A 22698-nucleotide genomic window follows, 5' to 3' on the forward strand; every position below is an offset into this window, starting at 1 on the left:
TTGCACAATCCATGACAGATCTATTTCTTCTTTTAGATATACCATTCTACTATGGTGTACCAGGGGCTAATACATATCTTTTAATTCCTCTTTCAACAAAAAAATTATTGAATTAATGGGAGATGAATTCACCACCTCTATCTAATATTAAGCATTTCAACTTCTTTCCAGTTTCTTTTTCTACTCTTGCCAAATTCCACTTGAATTTTTGAAAAGCTTCTGATTTTTCTTTTAAGTACATTACTATCATCATTCTAGAATAATCATAAAAAAAAAAGAATAAATAAATTTTCTCAACTATAACTCTCTATTCCAATAGGTCCACATAAATCCATATGAACAATTTCCAAGACTTCTTCTGATTGATAGTCTTTGCTCTTGAAGCTTGTCTTTCCCATCTTACCAATTTGGTAGTTCTTGCATAGACCCATGTCAAGCTTCTTCAAACTAGGGATACCTCTTACTCTTCTATGTTTGCTTATTTTGACTAGATTAACAAATTTTTCTTAACATAGCCTTTTTGGCCATAACCAGCTTTCCTCTACTTGAGCAATAAAACATGAACAATCACTAAGATCATGATAAAATAGATTACCTTTTGTTTACTTTCCAGATCCAACTAAATTTGTTTTCTCATCTTGCAGTTTGGCTTGTACATTCATGAATTCTACCTTGAATCCAATATTATTCAGCTATGCCAAACTCTATAGATTATGTTTAGTCCTTGTACCCAAAAAGCAATATCACATACAAGTTTTTTAGTCAACAAGATGCATCCTTTTCCTTTTATGTTACAAGGTTCATTGCTTCCAATTCTTACACTACCTCTATCATAATATTCCATATGCTCAAATTTTGTTTTTTCACTAGTCATATTATGTGAGCAACCACTATCAATAATCAATGTGTCATTTTTGCTAACATGAGAGATAAGTGCCATCTTATCTCCTTAATCATAAAATTCATCTTTCATAGCAATATATACCATTTCATCTTCACTGTTATTACAATCTTTAGCTATAAAAAAAGATTTCTTACTTTTTTCCTTGAAGCTCTTGTAGCTCTTGGAGTCCTTCTTTCCTTTATTCTTATTGCTTTTCTTCTCATCTTTGATTTCATTAGTTGGACACCTAGCAAAAATATGACCAATTTCTTCATAAGAAAAGCAAATTAGAGGAATTTTACCTTTGTATTTTCCTCTTCCTTTGGAATACTTCCTTGCAAGCAGGGCTTCAAAAACTTCAAGATCACTGTTTGAATGTTCTTATGATGATCCATCTTCTCCACTTCCTAATTGACTAGACTTTGACTTTTTACCCTTTTCTTTGAGTGAAATTTTAGCTTTAAATGTAGATTCAATATTCTTTGAAGTAGGAACATAGTTATCATAATTGTCTAGTTCAAAAGTTGTTAATCTTCTAACTAGAGCATCCAAGCCTATTTTATTATTTGGATCACATCTCATTTCTTGAATACAAGATACTCTAATTGCATAAATAGGAAGTAGAGTTTAGAGCACTTTAATTACAATAGTTTCCTCCTTAATGTCTCCTCTAGATGCTTTGATTGCACTTACATTGGCCTTGATCCTTTTCACATATTTTTCAATCTTTTCATCTTCTTTCATTCTCATTTGATCAAATTGTCCTCTAAGGATTTTTGCTTTGGCTCTTATTACATTTTCATCTCTTTCATAGATATCTTTCAGTTTGTTCCACATTTCAAAAGCAGTTTTGCACTCTTTTACCTCATCAAATTAAGCATAACTAAGAGCAGATGCAATATCTATCATCATGATATCATGATTCTTCTTTTTAGCAATTTCTTCAATTGATAATGTTCCAGTGGGAGTCTTATATTCAACATTAAGATACTTGCAACCTAAATCACTAATGGTAGCTAGATGTAGCCTCATAAATCCTTGCCATGTTGCAAAATTCTCTGTGTTCAACTTGGTAATCTCTCTTTTGTTAGACATCTTGATCTTTGGCTTAGGTCCTTGAAACCTTCTCTACAAGCACCAAAAACTCTAATACCAATTGTTGGAAATATAAGAGGAGTAACTAAGATGGGAGGGGTGAATTAGTTACTACAAAAATAAATCTCAAATCCTTTATATGTTAGTACAAAATGCAAATAGATAACTGATTACTACTGAAGCTCAGTAAACATAGAGAATGTGGTAACTTGGTAATAACTGGATTAGCTCAGTAAATGGTTAACATATAAAAATTTAGATATTATCTATGATTAACATCACTTTAACTTATTTTCAAAAACATAAAAGGAAATAGCATGAACACATTTGACACCAAGATTTAATGTGGAAACCCAATTTGGGAAAAACCACCAATAGCAACTAGTTATTGTTTTTCACTCTTCTAGAGTGAGCTCTATTAGGAGTCAACCCTATTAAAGATTACAAGATCCATTGTTAGGTTTGAACCTATTATAGGATTTAATCTTCCTATTAGGAGTGGCCTTGTTAGAGGTCTTGAGAATAATTCAATGGAATTGACACCTTTTAAGAGGATTTGCAAATAGTTGTTAAGCCAACTCTATTAAGAGATTTAGATCATTGCTATAATGGTTAGAAAGTAACAATGAGTTGACCTAATTTGAATGCAACTAAATTGCTAATTTCAAATCTTTATTTTGGCTTATACTTGATCCTTCTTTATTAAATATGGCTTTGCTACTCGACAAAGATATTTTGCTTATCCTCCAAGTTTGCTTGTACTCATCATTAAATCTTTAATCACACCATCATCTCTTGCACTTACACTTGCACAATTTGAAGTCACAACTTGACTTTATACTTATATTTTCAACTATACCAAGTTAGCTCAAATACAACTTAGAATATTAAATATTCATCACCTTAGCTAGTTGGAATCAATAGATAAATCAATTAATCTTAGTACAACAAAATAAGAAAAATCCTTCATTAGCCAACCTAGCTTGGTAGAAACTAACTAAAAAAATGATTTCCTTTATTAACCAATAGAAGCTTGGTTAACACTAAAAACTTACAAAAATCCTTTGGCAACTGAGTGAGCTCAGTTGGCACTGGTTCCATCCGACTTTCCTTCATTACATGAGTGAGCTTAGTTAACACTAACTTACTACAAATTTTCCTTTGACACCCAAGTGAACTCTGTAAACACTACCTTTTGAACTAGGCAAACACATGAATTCTTAGTAGACACTGAGAACTATCTTCATTACTCGAGTGAGCTCAGCATATACTGGTTGATAATGATATGCCATTTGTGTAACATCAAAGACAACACACAGTTAACCAATTGTATCCAACATAGCATTCCACTCCCCTCTACAAGATCCCTAGCCTCCTCTAGAGTCATTACCTCACTTTCAAGATCATAGGCCTGCAACTTCTCTACTAGTTCCATTTTCTACTCATCAGAATCCCTTGGTTTCATCTTTAGTACTAGCTCACTATGTTTTATTATGTACAATAAACTCTTGAAATCAATATATTTTATGAATTCATCATCTTCTAGGAACTATTGGACTTGGATGATCCTATCATCTAGCCTTGCTGCTACTAACTCAAAATCTCTGAGCATACTCTCAGCTACATTTATTCTATTCTAGAGGTAATTTTTTCTTAAGTTAGCAAAATACTAACCACTCTTAAGTAAGATCTGCAGTGTCCTCTGTTTCACCTCAGTAGGGTAGTGAACAACTTTTTGTCTCTTATTTCCTTTTGTCATCCATGATACTTTAGGAACATCATCCTTTTCTTTCAAAGGTTACATCAGGCTTAGGGCTATCACATACCCTATTTTCTTCTCTTATTGGGCCCTCATGCATCTTAGCCATGATCATAGCATGATCAATGACCATCTTCCTAATCCTCTATATAACAATATACAAAAAATATACATATATATTAGTGTATATACAAATGTATAGGTATTTATAGAGATTTACACAAATATAGAATTTAACTACTATTCGTGGAAGATAAATACCTTCATCAAAAGTATTTCTTCAAAAAGTGTCCATGTACTAGCAATTCTAGAAATTTTTCTAGTGACTCCTTAAAGAAATATGAATCTTCACCCCAAGTTGAATGAACCAAATAAGGACCAAGCTAGATGGGATCGAATTTTCCATATTTACCTTTATCTTCTAGTCTTGCATTCCACATTAAAACAAGATCATCCGATTGAAAATTTCTAATCATTTCCTTTTTGTCATATAAATGTTTTGTCTACAATTTCATATTCCTTGCAATGGCCTCTTTTCTTATTTTACCTAATCCAATAATTCATCTATTCTTCCATGCATATCATCAACAATATTATCATCATACATCTGAATATAGTAATACAAACACATTAGATTGCTTTAAGACATTTTCGCCTAAATTCCATATATGAGGTCAAAAGGTGATACACCTATTGCCTTTTTCACTATTACTCTATCTACCCAAATAGCTAACTACAACTTTGAATTGCAAACCCTTTTATTATCATCCAAGGTCCTTTTTTATGACCTATAACAGACTCTTATTTGTAGATTCTACTTGTCCATTCCCTTGTGGATGATAAGGTGATGAAATTGATCTAGTAATGCCATATTTTTCATAGAAATTGATGAATTCCTCATACTTGAAGCATGTAGCATTATTAGTTACTTTTCTTTTAGGAAACCCAAACCTTGTGATGATATTATTTAGTGAGAAATTGTTAACCACTCTATTGATAGAATTTCTAGTAAGGATTGCCTCCACCCACTTTGTAAAATAATTAGTTATAACTAGTATCCAAGAGAAACCACCAAAAAAATTTAATTTTCCTACAAACCTTTGGCAAGAGTCACATTTCCTAAGCAGGATTTGGGCATCTTTAAACAAACTAGGCCACAAAGAGCATGCTCTCATAATCTCATGGGCAGTAATTCTTTGCCATATAATGCCCACCACATACTCTTGCATGCATATCATTTAATATTTTCTCTTATTTCTATTGATTGATGCACTTCAACAATACATGCCTTCAAAATTCCTCCACCACAAGTCTCCATTTACAATAATATATCTAACTGCATGCAATTTTATTGTTCACTTTTTATTTTCTATCAAATGAGGTAGAGATTGCATATGTTGTAAATAATATATCACACCTTTGTACCAATCACACTGATCCATATCAAATGTACCAGAGTGAGGTTTTGATCTTAAACATTTATCTAATTAACATCTAAATTGATCTGTGCCATCAGCATAGCTAATCCTTGACCTCTTACTATCTTGGTAATTTGAATATCTATGTTAAATTATTGGATTCTATTAATCCATCTACATCTTCTGCCAGATAATTCTTGTTGAGGCAACATGTTCTTTACTCCTATATTAGGCACAAAAGAAATAATAATAGAACCTACTAGGTAACACCAAAAGGCCTTAATAGCTTTGACTAGGGCATATGCCTTCTTGACATTTATTTCATACTTAAGTTCTATAGGTTGCAAGAATTTACTAAAGAATGCTATAGGTTGTTCATATCCATCCTCATTTTTCTAAAGTAAAACAATTACAATAGTATAAAAAGATGAAAAAGAGAAAATATGCATAGGCTTTTCATAATTAGGGGTTCTAAGGACTAGAGGATTATTAATATCATTTTAATTTTTTTGGAATGTAAAATTAGGCTCACCTTCCCAATTTATTATAGCTCATTTTTTAAGCATTTTTGAAATTGGTCTACTAACTTCAACAAAGTTAGTCACAAATCTCCTTAAGAAATTAACTTTCCCAAAGAAAGATTGTATACCATTCACATTTTTTGGCCTTGGCACTTTATCAATTGTTGCTACCCTTTCAGGAGAAATTTTTACCCCATCTTTTGAAACTATATGTCTAAGAAGCTTTCCTTCTGTGAATCCCAAAATACATTTTCTATGGTTTAAAGATACACCATATTCCAAAGCCTTAATAGAAATCTTTTCTAGATGCTTGCAATGGTGTTCATCTTTCTTGGAATAAGCAATCAAGTCATCTTTATATACCACCTTGAATCTATCAATATATTCTTTGAAAGCTGCATCCATAGCCCTCTAAAAATTTGCTCCTGCATTTCTAAGACTAAAAGAGATTCTCACATACACATAAGTTCCCCAAGGAGTGGTAAAGTATATCTTAAACTATTCTTTCTCATCAACAAAGACCTAGTTATATCCTTAAAAACTATCCATAATAGACATTATGTCTAAACCAATCACTTGTTGTAGCATAACCTCCATATTAGGCAATCTATAATTATCTTTTAAAGATGCAATGTTTAAATTTTTTAAGTAAACATAAAGTCTAATGTCACCATTCCTTTCTTTGATAGATACCAAGTTAGACACCCATGAAGAATGCCTGATTGGCTTAATTATCCCTCCATCTCTAAGCTTCAATAATTCATCTTGCATCTTAGGACCTAGAGTGGGATTCACTGGTATTTTCTTTTATCTGAAAGGTTTTACATCATCCTTGAGAGGTATTACATGTTGGAACAAATCTTTCCTATTAGTTTTTAGGTCATCATAAGACCATGAAAAAACATATCCAATTTTTCTTAACAGACCTATCAAGGATTTCCTAATCTCAGGGGATAAGGTCTTACCAATGTATACTTTCTTTGGGGAATTAGTTGTGCCCAAATTAATTTCTTCTAATTACTATGGTTTCTTGTCTTTTGCATGTGAATACACTTAGTCCTAATAATCAAAAGTACTCTCCAAAATAGTCAATCCCTTAGCCACCTTGTTAGTCTTCAGCTATAAAATTTCTTGGCAAAAAATCTTTTTCTTTCCATCTACTATTTTTACCCAAGCACTAAAATCAAGCTCCTATCCAAGATATTTATCCTCATTAAGGAGAAATTTTAAACTATCCTTATCATCCTCAAAAACTTGTTAACCATTATCTAGCATTGAAGGCCTATTTTGCACTTCCATAGTAGATACACTAGCAAATGATATGTCATCAAGCTTTATGGCCACATTTTCCAATAAATCAGCCATTTTACTATTACTTATATCTTTCCACATTATTCCAAAAGCATCAAATGACTCAATTATATCCCAGACAACATTTCTATATTGTTTCAATCTCTTATTTTTTGAAAATTACACTCCTCTATCCTAGGAAATAATTAATTCAGAATAACGTATGACATGTATTTTCTTGATTCCATGGCTTCCTACAACCTTTAATCCTAATAGTAAGACCTCATATTCTATGAAATTATTAGTACATGCAAAATTAAGAGAAAAGGAATTCCTAAATTTATTTTTGTTTGGGGATACAAAAACTATTCCTACTCTTGATTCTTCCTTTAAGCTTGCTCCATCAAAATACTTGCTTCATAATTTTGGTGAATCCATACAACATGTGACCTTTTTTCCAATTAGTGTAGGAAGTTTTTCGACTTCCTGGATGACAAATTTAGCTCTAAATGGACTCACATCTATGTCTAAGAAACAAGTTGTATCTCTATCAATATTTTCCTCAAAAATGCAAGTTACTCTTGGCTCCCTATTTACCTTGATATGATTTTCCCCTACTTGGAAAGTAGCATATGACAAATCACATTGCATACTTCCTCCCATTCCAACACTCCACTTCCTTGATAACAACATCCCATAATGTGGTGGAATATCTACCACGAGGACTGACATAATTAGTTCTTCATCAAGATATGCAGCAAGTCTAAAATGTAGAGCATTAATAGTACTTATAATAGGTACTCCCCTAGCATCCATGTCCCTACATCTACCTTTCCTGGTGTCTATCACTAAATCAATGGTCTTCATAACCTTAAAATAAATTATATTATTTGAGGCACTAGAATTATACAGTTGTACAAATACATTTGGGGCATATGGGACATGACTTATTTATCCTCCTTTTCTTTTTCTAAGGTTGGGAGTTGCTGTGTAACTAGTGGTTCTTGTGTAGCAACATTATTACTTCCTATCACTCCTAAGCATGAAAGAGCCTTATTCTTATGTTCATTTATTTTGAACATTTTTTATTATAGAACCTTGATAGGTAATCTATGATAATATTGAAATCATATCAACTAGATCATAATTGGTAGGTTTAATATTAATACCTATGGGTACATGAGTTTGAACAAAAGATGACTCCTTTTGCTTAATGATCTCAAGTTTTGATACCATTTTCTAATGCATTTGGCTTGGCAACTTCAACTTCTTGAAAATGTACCCTCTTTTTTGGTTCCCACGTCTTATTCTTATTTTCCTTGGTCTTAGAAGTCTCAAGAATATTCTTTTCATTCTCAATAGTACACTTTGTAGTAGTGTCCTTGAGAAAAATATCTACTAGCTACACTAAAGCACCATTTATAGTCCTATACCTCAAATTATAAGTGCTTTGGACTTGTGTAACCATTTATAAAATAATCTTATCAATTTACTCCTTGGAAGGTTCTCTCAAATTTATCTAATCCATTGCAGTCAAAGTGTTACATGTAACATTCTAGTCCTTGTCTTCATTATTAGAAAACACTTATTGGTGATACATATGATACAAATATTTAGTCTACAATATCATGTTCATATTCCTTAATATCAAATTCTCCATCACTATCACATAGATGGATCATATTACATGTCACATCTTCTTGATTTTCTTCTTCTACTTCCTCATCATTTTGTACTTGCTAATTTGTAGCAAAAGATTGAGCCACATCACAATAATCAGGGGAATCAGGAGATTGACAAGTAATACACCAAGGCACATCTTCTTCCATATTCACAAAGTTTTTTTGCAAAGGATTTTTTGTTCCTTTATCCTTATTTCCTTGAGTGGGATTGAGGATTGGGTTACCATCCTTCCACTAAGTAGTATAAGGATAGTTTTGCATCCTAGGTTGCCTATTAAAATTATTATTAAAAGTAACTTTCTCTACAAAATTTGATTGGTTTTCCTAATAAGCTAGAGGATTCAATTTCTTTAGTAAACTTAAAGTTTGTCCCATTGTATCCTCTTTAGGTTTCTTTCCTATGATAGGCTTTTCATTATCATTTTTACCTCTAGGATTTAACAATTTAGGGTCATCCCTTTTCCCAAGTTTACCAGTAGCTCCTTTTTTATTCTCAATGTTCAAAACCATTGTGTAAGCATCCTTTAATGTTTTTGGATCTTAATCCCTACAAGCATAAGCCATCTTTCAATTAAAATCATTGAAGTAAGTAGTTAGAAAAATATCTTCATTCAATCTCATTACTTGGAATAACTTGTAGATACCTGTTTGAAATCTGACATTAAAATTAGAAGCTAATTTGTTAGGATTCTTCTTGATATTGTTGAAGTCATTTAGCATAAAACCAACATTGGTCTTATCAATATCATTCCATGATTTGGTACTACCATTAGGCAATCTTCTAAATCAATCCCTAGCATCTTTAATTAGTTAATAAACAAAAGGTTTCATCACTACATGTTCATGTTCCATCTCATAATCATTTAGCATATCAATAAATTCTTTTAGATGCTCATCACTAGTGATAGCATTATTTCTAGAAAATTTTATAACCTTATCCCTCAGGTCATTTGAGATTGGATGAAGGAAACAAGGGATACCTAACAAAGACCTCTATCTATATTTTTTCTTAAAAATTGGTCTCCTTTGGGGAATTTGAATACTTGAGGTACTTGCTCTAGTAGACTAAGTTTGGATAGGAATTTGAGTCTATTGGGTTTGTTGAACTAGGGAAATCTGGCTAGTTGTAGTAGAAGTGGAAATAGGAGCTAATTGTAAAGAGCTTTGGCCTATTGTTAAAGGACCAATACTAGATATAGTAGAAGCAACTTGTGATGGTTGGAAAAGATAAATAGCTAGAGCAAAATTTGACTTAATGAATTGGATCTTTCTCCTAGTCTCAGCAGCTTGGGCTTCATTAACCACCTTCTCAATTTCCTTTACTAGATCTTCTTTTTCCTTTTTTGCCTTTTCCAAATCCAAATCAAGTCTTGACATAACTAGCTAAGTGGGCTTATTAGGAGGATAAGGTTCATTAATTTTTATCCCAACAACTTTTTGCTTCCCCTTGTCTAAATCCTTTTTATTAACATCTTCCACTATAGTCTCTGATGGTTAGTAAGGCTGAACTTGTGCAACAATAGGGCCCTTCTTCTCTTTAAGAAGTTGTTCGTACTTTTGAAAACTATACTTTAAAACATCCATATCCCTAAAGATATTAGAATGTAAATTAGAAGTCTTTTCCTACAATCTTTTGTTTTGTTCTTGTAAGGAAGTCATTCTCCTAAGTAAGTTATCTCTTTCAATAATATTATTCAAGATAATTTTTCCCTTTTCCTTGTCCATGTGCATATGTCTAGCTTCCTCCTCTAAAACTCTTCTGCTAAGAAGGACAAGTTCTAGATATAGCTCCTCATGGTCTGCACTAGTAGCATCAAAATCTATTCAGTCATCTGAATCTTTAGGATTTGCTACATATGGTTCTTGTCTAGGACTAAAGCTTATATCCAAGTTCTCACTAAAACCCCTACTATGGTTCATTTCATTTCCCATGTTTGGTTTATAAGGGATACTCCCCATAGGAGACATATTTTTATCATGAAAAACCCTTTTCTTTCTAAGTGGACTTGTGAAAGCTTCTCCTAATAAGGTATCCTCCTCTAATTTGATACTCTTGTAGGATGACTCTTTCTCTACCATAGGATGATATAATGATTGGGTTGATATGTTACCTTTGGGAACCCATGTAGAATTAAACTTAGACTTCTTTTTATTTTGGTTCTTTTTCTCCTTAGGAGGTAACTTAGCTAAAAGTGGTATTTCAAAGTGATCCTTTGTAAAAACACATGTATTCTTCTTCTTCTTAGCCATTGGTTTAGGATTTTCTTTAAAAATTATAGCACTAGCTACAAAATATTAGACTTGAGCCACCACCCTATGAAGGGAAAGTATAAAATAAATCTTGAACAATGAAGAGTAACACAAAAGACTAATAACAATAACCCTAAAAATAATGCTCACTTAGTGTAGAGTATTCCATAGTAGAGTTACCATTTTGTTGGAGTTCATTCTAGCTAAGGAATGTATCAAGTTGGTTTAAACCTAGTACCAAGAAATAAAGATAGAAACAAGCCTAAGCATGAGCTAAATCCTATATTTAGTAAGGCTATATCTTAGTTCAAGGCCAACATTAGCAAAGTCATCAAGACTCACTTCACTTTAGGCTCTACAGGGCCAAGGCAGGAAAAACTTAAGGATTGATCTCATTAACTTGATACTTTTCTCTATAAGACTCTCCCTTATAGAAAAAATGGTCAATATTCTTCTATAATTTACTAATAAACATCTTGAGTATAGTAGCTAACTACACGAAAAAGTAGATTCAAATAAGTGATGATCAACACTTAAGTTCTTAATACATTAAACTATAAATTGATTTGTTGTTGTTAATGTTCTATAATTAAATTAATCATCAATGTACTCTTGAATTTTTAAAATGGACCAATGTCTTATCCAGTGGGATATATAGAGTCAAAGATTAGTAGATTTAGACCTTTTTAATCAAATTGTGATTAAAATTGTCAAAATTACACTCTAAGTTTGATTCTAATTCTCACCTTTTTCACAAACCCTAAACCTTTTACATGAAAAAAAGCAATAACCTAATTCTTTGAATTAGCAACAATCAACAACCGATAGACAACTTGTGTAAATTGCATTAAAACTGAATGAAACTTGTTCATTTAGTCCCCAAATTATGGATATATGAGAAAGGAGAAAAAACTCAAAGATAATGAGAATTTAGGAAAAATCCTTCTTATTCAAACCTTTATATTGCTAAAAGAAAAGTCATTATACAACTCAAAAAGAAACCATAAGTACCAAATGTTCACTTTTTTTGTATTCAAGTATGTAATAACTAAACTCATTCATATAACTACAAAACACATGGACAAACTGTAAAATAATACATGACAATGAGAAAATTCTACAAACAACCCCTCCTCTACTCTTAATCTTGGAAATCCATATGTAGGATTTCAAAAAGCTACAGATGAGAGGAGGACACATGTCAAAATGTTAATAAATACAAAAACTTTGGAAGATGGGAACAAAAAAGGTATGAAAAACATTCTTCCAAAAGATCTATTAGAAAATGATAAGTATTTGAGGTAATAAATGAACATTTATATCACTAGCCTAATTTTTCTTCTCTTTTTCGTTCTCTAACTTGTACACAAAATATCTCAACTACTTCTTGCCAACAAAGTGCTGATCTCTCCAACTACTTTATAGACATAAATTTCCCTTTTTGTGGGCCACTCTCTACTTTTTACCTCTTACAAATCCTGAGTGGCTTTTTTCAGCTCGACATCCATGAAAGTCTATCATTGTGCTAGCAACATCAAAAATTGATCATATGTAGGGTTGTATTCCCTTAGATAAAACCTTTGACTTTCCTTGTAAGATATATAATTTCCTAGTGAAGAAACCAATTAATTCTTTTACTACTTCCAAGCTTTCCTTCATTGTAATTATTTTATTAGCCAAATCTGACTTTTTAGCCATTAGTACAATTAGCCTCTCCAAAAATTAAATATATGGCCTCCAAAAGATAAGTTTGGGTGATAGCCATGAAAGTGCCTCATTGCAAAATTGCTCAGCACTTTGTAAAGAAACATAAAAACTATGAGCCTACTATGACATGCTTTTCAAAACTTCAACTCTATGCCTCATTACATTCTTAAAGACAACTATCCTTATATCACCTCCCTACTAAGTAGATTGAGCATCAATGCTTGTCCTTCTAGGTTCTAATGCCTCTTCTTCCCCAAAATACTTTGTTTGTGTTGGAGCTTCAATTGTATCCCTAGCTTGCTATTGTTGATCTTCATGCTCTTCCTTTTTTTATGCAACAACCATCTATTCTACTTGTGTAAGTTTCTCTCTAAGAGATGCAACCTCATTTTCAAGTGCTTAGACCTTAGCCTCAAGCTTTGAAATTCTCTCCTTATATACATGACTGCTCCTAAGCTCATTTTCATAAAATTTTCTGACTTCTATGTAATCATGTACATGGACTTTGATAATCTAGTTTCTATTTCTTCTACCTTGGCTTCATTCCTAAATAAAAAGTGTTTTAGTGCCTTTGAAATATGTATGCTAGAGGTGCCCTATAGATTCCATACAGTCATGTTACCCTTCTTTGTACTCTATACATCAATTAATTTTGGCTTGTTGGAGGAAGGAGCCATATTTCAGACAGCTAAAGCTTTTGTATCAATGTTGAAACTAGTCCCTCTCTGCAATCCATCTACACCAAATGCCTCACATGAAATAGCTTTTTCCTACCTCCTTATTTGATCAAGCATAAATTCTTGTTCTAAGTCCCATCCAAGCACTAATAACATGCCACTCCTCTATAAAAGATCCTTGACCTCCTCTAGAATCATTATCTCACTTTTAAGATCATAGGCCTTTAGCTTCTCTACTAGTTCCACTTTCTTCTCATCAGATTCCCCTGGTTTCATCTTCAATACCAGCTCACTCTTTTTTATTTTCTACAAAAAACTCTTGAATTTAGTAGATTTTATGAATTTGTCATCTTCTAGGAACTGTTGGGCTTGGATGATGATGTAGGAGCATCCAAAGGTATAAGGGCAATCCTGTGTCACCCAAAAAAATGTACTTAGATTTTGTTTCTATTTCATGTGTTTTCATTTTTGGATACCCATTTGGGTTAAATAAAGGTTCCAACTCTCACAGTTCCACTATCAGTGTTCTAGGATAGAGTATTTGAGCACCTTGGGATACATGTAAATGCCAAAAAAATAGGAGTATGTAATTGAGCCATAATTTTGGTAAATTAGAAGGTGTAAATTGGTCGGATGATTGTAATTGTAATTTAGAGAATTCTAAAAAAAGAATCCAGACAAAAGGCCCCATGGTTTGAAAGTTATTGCAGTTTTTCAGTTTTTGGAGACCTCCTAAGAATGCTTCAAAGTCAAGTTAGGGGCATTAAATGACCTTGAATAGGGCCAAAAAATGGGGGATGAGAAAATCTTGTCCATAGGACTATAGAGCGGTTTGAGATCTTTCTAGAAATGTAAATGGTTCGTCAATGGGAGCTACGGTTCAAAAGTTATTCCTCCTGAAAGTTCGACTACCATTTTTGGAATCTTCTAATTTTGCACTGACTTCTAAAGTGACTTCTAGAACCTTCCATTTTGGTGGTGGATGCCAACTAGCACTTTCTAGAATGTATTCCTAATCCTTAACCCTTTGGGGTCTATTTAAGAACATTTCTAGCATTGTAAAAGGTAGTTCGAAGTGGAGTTTGAGAGGAGGTACTGAAAGGAGAAATTATCTCCAAATTTATAGTATTGTAAGCCCATAGGGCATGTTTTGAAGTCTATTTTCTCTATATTGAATGTATTAACTTATTTACAAAGTTAATAAAATTTTCCCTTTCCTATTGTGTCCATTCTGTGCTTGGGTTGTGTCCCCATCAAGTGGTATCAGAGCTAGTTTTCCTGAGTGTGTAGATAGAGCGTCGACTGTGAGGTAGTTTACACTATGACTGTGTGGTTGTGGGTTTGAATTAAGAACATGCCTCCAAAAAGAGAGCATGGTGGAAGGGCTGAAGCTATTAATCTTGAGGAGGTTAGAGCCCTGCAAAGGTAGGTACAATTGTTGCAAGAGGAGCTCCATAGAGGAACAAATGTTGCTACAGCTAACAAAAGTGAGGACGAAAATGAAGAAGAAAAAATTGGACTAGAAGGGGAAGTTGATGGAGAAGTTCTAAATCAGGCAGAGGAAAGGCTTTTTAGGGCCATTACTAAGTTTGGGAAAAGACCTACAATTGATGTGGGTGTATTTTCAAGAAATCTGAAACCAGATGAGTTGATAGACTGGATGAATGAACTAGAAGAGTACTTAGAGTATGAGGATATTAGGGATCCAGATAGGGTTAAGTTTGCAAAGGCCAAACTGAAAGGACATACCAAAATTTGGTGGCAAGAGGTTCAATTAAAAATAAATAGAAGAGGAAAGGAGAAGATCACAAGGTGGGATCACATGGCGAACAAAATAAAGAAGCAGATCATTCCTATTGACTATTGGCTTGATTTGTTTAAGAAGATGCATGGGTTAAAGCAAGAAGGAAAATTAGTGTAGGAATATACAGAGGAGTTTTATCGACTTCTGATTAGAGTAGGGCATGCAGAAGAAAATAAGAAGAAGGTTTCTCATCATATCAGTGGGTTGCGACCTAGCATCCAAGAGAAATTAAGTCTGGTAAGATGACCAACATTGAGGAGACATACCTATTTGCCCTACAAGTTGAAGAGAAGCTAAATAAAAGGTTTGAAGGGAGACAAGGAGGGCATGGTCAAGGAGGAAGGGGTAGTGGTAGGTCATCTAGAGGCCAAAATGAAACCTAAAAGAAAAATGAAGATGTGGGTACTAGTAGGAACCAGAGGAACAAGGATTTCAACCGCTCCCATGATTAAGACTTTGGAAATTAGAGAGGAAGAGGTAGAGGATGTGGACAAGGAAGAGGAGGCTTCCATTGTACCTATTTCCATTGTAATGAAGAAGGTTATCATTCCTTTGAATGTCCTCAATGACAAGGAAAGATAGATAGGAGAGCTAAGGGTCAAGCTAGGGCTGCTCATGTGGATGAGGATGCATAATCATCACATTCAGAGGATGCCAAAAGAGGAGAGCCTTTAGTAAATAAAAGGGTCCTACTAAATGGTGAGATTGAATTAGGACAAAGGAGGAGTTTATCTCATACCTGGTGCAATTGTGAGGATAAATGTTGTGATGTGATCATTGATGGTGGTAGCACTAATAACTTGGTATTAGAGGAGATGGTCTCTAAGCTAAAGCTCAAGAGGGAGAAACATCCCTAGCCCTATCAGATTGCTTGGGTGAAGGATGATCATAAGGTCCTGGTAAGTGAAAAATGTTTAGTGAAGTACAAAATTGGGAGTTACGATGATGAAGTTCTCTGTGATGTCATTTCAATGGATATTTTCCATCTATTGTTGGGTAGACTGTGGTAGTTTGATAGACATGCAGTACATGATGGTCATGCAAACACATACTCTCTAAAAAAGGATGGAGTTTTCCACAAACTGAAGCCCATGAAAAAGGAAGGCAAAAAGGTATGTAGCAATGCTAGGATTTGTCTTGTTGATGGAAGGACATTTTTAGATGGCATGAAACATCAGTGTATGTGTTATGCTTTGATTCCTAGGAAAGATAAAGAAGGTAACAGTGAAATACCACTTGAAGTTTAAGAATTACTAGGTGAGTTTGGAGATATCATCTCTGATAATGTTCTAGAAGGATTTCCACTAGTAAGGAAAATCAATCATCAGATAGATTTAATCCTAGGAGCTATTTGCCTAACAAGGCTGCTCACAGGATGACTCCTACTAAAACTGAGGAGCTAAATAGATAGGTTCAAGAGCTATTGAGGAAGGGTTTGATCCGAGACAACCTGAGTCCATGTGCAGTACCTACAATACTAGCACCAAAGAAGGATGGAGAGTGGAGAATGTGTACAGACTCTTGAGCTATCAATAGGATAACCATTAAGTATCGATTTCCTTTGCCAAGAATGGATGATCTTATGGACTATTTGAGTGGAGCTTAGTACTTCACATAGATAGATCTCAAAAGTGGCTATCACCAAATATGGATATGAGAAAGAAATGAGTGGAAAATTGCCTTCAACACTAAGGAGGGTCTTTATGAGTGGTTAGTCATGCCCTTTGGATTAACGAACACCCCAAGCACCTTCATGCAGCTTATGAATGAGGTACTTAAGAAGTTCTTGGGAAAATTTGTTATTGTCTATTTGGATGATATTTTAATTTTCAGCAAGACTTTGGAAGAACATTTATTGCATATTTTTAGTGTCCTTGAAAGGTTAAGGGTAGAGAAACTGTTAATTAATCTGGAGAAGTGTATCTTTACAAAAAGGGAGTTAGTCTACTTGGGGTTTGTTATATCACCTAAAGGTCTTAAAATGAATCCAGAGAAGGTAAAAGCCATCTTGGAATGGCCTACTCCAAGGTCTACTACTGAGGTAAGATCATTTCATGGTTTGGTTAGTTTTTACAAGAAGTTCATTAAGAATTTTAGTGGCATTTGTGCACCTCTGACTGACACAATAAGAGGGGATAGAAAAGAGTTCAAATGGACTGTAGCAACTACGAGAAGTTTTGAATTTCTATAGAAGAAGGTGAAAGAACAACCTCTGTTGGCACTTCTAGATTTGAGAAAGGTGTTCTAGGTGGATTGTGATGCTAGTGGTAGTGCTATTGGGGCTGTATTAAGCCAAGAAGGTAAGCCTATTGCATATTTTAGTGAAAAATTGAATGATGTGAAAAAGAAGTATTCTTGTTATGATCAAGAGTTCTATGCAATAGTTCAAGCCTTAAAGAAATGGAGGCATTATTTATTGCCAAAGGAATTTGTGTTATATACTAATCATCAGGCATTATAGTATCTAAATAGCCAAGGTAAATTGAATTAGAGGCATATGAAGTGGGTAGAGTTCTTGTAGAGCTATACATTTTTGTTGAAGCATAGAAGTGGAAAATCTAACAGGGTTGCAGATGCATTAAGTAGGAGACAATTGTTGCTTGTAGTAATGTAGGTTGAAGTAGTTGGGTTTGATAAACTCAGGAATCTATACCCTGAGGATCTTGATTTTTTTGAAGCATGGAAAGCTTGTAAAGAGCATGTTGTTGTAGATAGAACCAAGTGGCTAGACTATTTGATTCAGGATGGTATGTTATTCAAGGGCAATCAATTGTGCACTCCAAGGAGTTCTATGAGGGAAAATCTGATTCAGGAGAAACATAGTGGAGGGATGGCAGGACATTTTGGTTGAGATAAGACCATTTCCATTCTTAGAGAACATTATTTTTGGCTGCAGATGTCATTGGATGTGAAGAAGTTTGTACAGAGTTGTCAGGTTTGTCAAGTGGCTGTATATGAGCAATGTTAGTATGCTAATAGAAACCAAATTTAAATAAAGCTTCGACAAACTAAAAAAAATTCATAAACTTCAAGATAGACTAAGATGAGCTCTTAATTGAGAATATGAGCCATTAATGGACTCTCTCAATGAGAAGCTCTCTTGTTGAGTGGCTTTGTCTAAATAGATAGGATGCATGCTCAAGCTTATGCTTCAAAAATGGCTTCAAATGGAGTTGGAATTTGGGTGTGAGTGTATCGTTTTGATGTAAAATGGCTTCTTAAAATGGCATTATGACTTTACTTCATGGATTGTGTTTTTTTGCAAAGGGGAAGGATCCAATTTATAGGCAAGAGGCTTGAGGGATTGAGGGCTAAGATGCAAAGATGGGAAAAAGCTCATGGAGGGCTCAGATTGCATGAGATGAGAGCACATGGATTGTGCTTCCTTACAGCCAATCAGGGAGTGACAAATGTCACAAGGTGAGAGGATGGAGGAAAGGGGGAGTATGAGTCAAAAAAGGAGGCTCAAGGGATAAAATCTTCATAAAGACCCTCATAATGGCTTGTAAGACCAATAAAAGGGCTTGGAAGAGTCATTTATGGCTTAGTGGGCTTCATAAAGTTTTATGGTTGAGATATTTTGAGGGAGATGAGAGAAATTTTGACTTGGACTTGATTAGGAGGGTTTTAAGCTTGCTTAGGATTGTGCAAATGATTAGAGGATGGATTAGGATGGTTTAGGATTAGCTTAGGGATAGGCAAGTGGATGGCATTTAATGAAGGTGGGTGAAGGAGGAGATATTTGTTAACTTTGGCTTGGCTTAGTAAGTCTTAACCCATGTTTGGGGAATGTGACAAGGTTAGGAGGGGATTAGGATTAGGTTTAAAGACATATTCTAGAAGAGTCTAGACTTTGGATGAGGATAAAGACTTTCTAGAATAGTCTAGAATTTCCTAGGATGAGGATGAAGAATATCTAGAAGAGTCTAGAACTTCCTAGGATGAGGATAATTTAGATTTTTAAGAAATAAATAAAGTTTTATTTATTTCAAGGGTTTGGGTTGAGGAGATATTTATCAAAAAAAATTTAATAAACATGAGGGTTAATATTTAATCTTAATTAAATATTTTGAGTTGGGATTAGGGGTAGGAAATGATGGGATTAGCCTTTAATCAAAATTAAAAAAGGATTAGAAGATTTTGGAAGAGGTTAGAGGTGTTAAGGAAATTGGCCAAGTTTTGGGCAAAAAATAAATTTTTTATTCATTTTGGGTTTTTTGGTCAATTTATTAATTAAATAATTAATAAATAAGGAAATAATGTTTAAATAAGATTTAAACATTTTTGGGAGGGATTCCTTAATTAAATATTTTTAATTAAGATAAAGGGATTTAATGGCATAAAAATAAATAAAATAATTAATTAATTAATAAATGATGATGTCATCAGGAATTTTTCAAAAAATAAAATACATTATTTTCTAAAGGTTTTTAGGTGTCTACAGTGGCCAAGGGATTTAGTCACAATACTAGACTTTATCAACCATTGCCTATTCCATCAAAGCCATGGGAGGACATAGGTATGGATTTTGTTTTCGAATTTCTGAGGACACAAAGGGGTAATGACTCAGTATTTGTGGTGGTTGATAGGTTCTCCAAAATGGCAAATTTTATTCCATGCCACAAAACTCATGATGTTGTCCATATTGCAAACTTGTTTTTTAGAGAGGTGCTAAGACTACATGGTCTCCCAAGGAGTATAGTTTCTGATAGAGATATTAAATTTGTGGGGTATTTCTGGAGAACGTTGTGGAAGAAGTTGAGAAAAGACTTGAAGTTCAGTTCTACACATCACCTGTAGACTGATGGACAAACTAAAGTGGTAAATAGAAGTTTGGGCAATTTACTGAAATTTTTAGTTGGGGATAAGCCCAAGGGGTGGGATTGATTCTACCAGAAGTAGAGTTTTCTTACAATAACTCTATAAATAAGAGTACTAGTAGATCACCATTCCAAATTGTATATGGAAGTAGCCCAAGGATTGCACCAGAATTGAGGAAGATAGAGCAAGGGGAGAGGACAAGTGCTAAAGCTAAAGAATTTGCTAAACATATCAAGCATCTACATGAGGAGGTCCAAACACAAATTACCAAGATGAACCAGCAAACTAAAGCTAGGGCCGATCAAAGGAGAAGACATAAGGAGTTCCAAGTAGGGGATCTAGTGATGGTACACTTAAGAAAAGAAAGATTTACAATAGGTACTTACAACAAGTTGAAGATGAAGAAATTTGGCCCCTACAAAATTTTGAAGAAACATGACTTAGGAAATGCATATGAAGTAGAGTTGATAGATGGAATTCACATTTCTCCTATTTTCAACATTGTAGACTTAACAGATTACCATGATAATGGTGCAGATGAGGAGCTAATGTTAGAGCCATGTCCAATTCCTACTTCTAAGAAGGAGGAGATAGAGGAGATTTTGGATAGTCATGTGGGTAGGAGTACCAAAAATAGGTAGTATGAAGAGTATCTGGTCAAGTGGAAAGGATGGCCGATAAAGGACTCAACTTGGATATCAGTAGCTGAGGTTTCCCATTTGGAATTTCCTCTACCATTCATACAGTGACAGGGTCACTTTTAAAGCTACCCTAGGTGTCTAATGTAGGAGCATCTAGAGGTATAAGGGCAATCTTGTGTCACCAAAAAAAATGTACTTAGACTTAGTTTCTATTTCATGTGTTTTCATTTCTAGATACCCATTTGGGTCAAATAAAGGTTTAAACTCTCACAGCTCCACTATTAGTGTTCTAGGATAGAGTATTTGACCACCTTGGGATACGTGTAAATACTAAAAAAATAGGACTATGTAATTGAGCCATAATTTTGGTGAATTAGAAGGTGTAAATTGGTCAGATGATTGTAATTGTAATTTAGAGCATTCTAAAAAAAGAATCTGGACAAAAGGTCACACGGTTTGAAAGGTATTGCAATTTTTCAATTTTTGGAGACCTCCTAAGAATGCTTCAAAGTCAGGTTAGGGCATTAAATGACCTTGAATAGGGAAAAAAAAAGTGGAGGATGAGTGAAGCTAGTCCATAGAGCTATAGAGCACTTTGAGAGCTTTCCAAAAATGTAAATGGTTCGTCAATCGGAGCTACAGTTCAAAAGTTATGCCTCCCAGAAATTTGACTACCATTTCTGGAATCTTCTAATTTTTCACTTACTTCTAAAGTGACTTCTAGAACCTTCCATTTTTGCAGTGAATTCCAACTAACACTTTCTAGAATGTATTCCTAATCCTTAACCCTTTGGGGTCTATTTAAGAACATTTTTGGCATTGTAAAAGGTAGTTCAAAGTGGAGTTTGGGAGGAGGTACTGAAAGGAGAAATTATCTCTAGATTTATACTATTGTAAGCCCATAGGGCATGTTTTGAAGTCTATTTTCTCTGTACTGAATGTATTAGCTTATTTACAAAGTTAATAAAATTTTCCCTTTCTTGTTATGTCCATTTTGTGCTTGGGTTGCATCCCCATTAGATGATCCTATCATCTAGCCTTCCTGCTACTACCTCCAAATATGTGAGCATAGTCTTAGCTAAATTTATTTTATTCTAGAGGTAATTTTGTCTTAAGTTAGCAAAATACTAACTACTCCTAGGTAAGATCTGCAGTGTCCTCTATTTCACCTTAGGAAAGATGTGGACAACCTTTTGTGTCTTATTTCCTTTTGTCATCCATGATGCCTTAGGAACATCATCTTCTTCTATTTCAAAGGTTACATCAAGCTCATGGATGTTAGGACATACCCTATATTCTTCTCCTATTGGTCCCTCAAGAATCTTAGCCATGATCTCAGCATGGTCAATGACCATCTTCCTAATCCTCTAATGATAGGGAATATCCATGTAGAATCCCAAAAATTGGGGACCTATTCTTTTTAACTCTCTCTCCACCCTCAAACCATCATCTAACTTTGCTAGCTTATCATCCACCTCAACCTTTTGTAACTATATTTGGAATGACATCCTCATGGGGTAATTCTTTGGTGCTAGGCACTGTATATGAGCAATGTTAGTATGCTAATAGAAACCAAATTTTAAATAAAGCTTCTACAAACTAAATAAAATTCATAAACTTCAAGATAGACTAAGATGATATCTCAATTGAAAATATGATCCATTAATGGGCTCTCTCAATGAGAAGCTCTCTTGTTGAGTGGCTTTATCTAAATGGATAGGAAGTATGCTCAATATGCTTCCAAAGGCTTCAATGGATGATTGTGGATTTTTGGTGTGGATAGATGGCTTTAGTATGGATTTGGCTCTCAAAATAGCATTATAATTTTACTTCATGGATTATGTTAAAATGGCTTGGGAGAGGATCCAATTTATAGGCAAGAGGCTTGAGGGATTGAGGGCTAAGATGCAAGGATGGAAAAAAGCTCATGGAGGGCTCAGATTGCATGAGAGGAGAGCACATGGATTGTGCTTCCTTACAACCAATCAAGGAGTGACACATGTCACATGGTGAGAGGATGGAGGAAAGGGGAAGGATGAGTCAACAAAGGAGGCTCAAGGGATAAAATCTTCATAAAGACCCTCATAATGACTTGTAAGAGCAATAAAAGGGCTTAGAAGAGTCATTTATGGCCTAGTGGGCTTCATAAA

Source organism: Cupressus sempervirens, chromosome 10 (assembly GCF_028749045.1).
Source record: "Cupressus sempervirens isolate cs-2001-9-10 chromosome 10, ASM2874904v1, whole genome shotgun sequence".
NCBI lineage: Eukaryota > Viridiplantae > Streptophyta > Pinopsida > Cupressales > Cupressaceae > Cupressus > Cupressus sempervirens.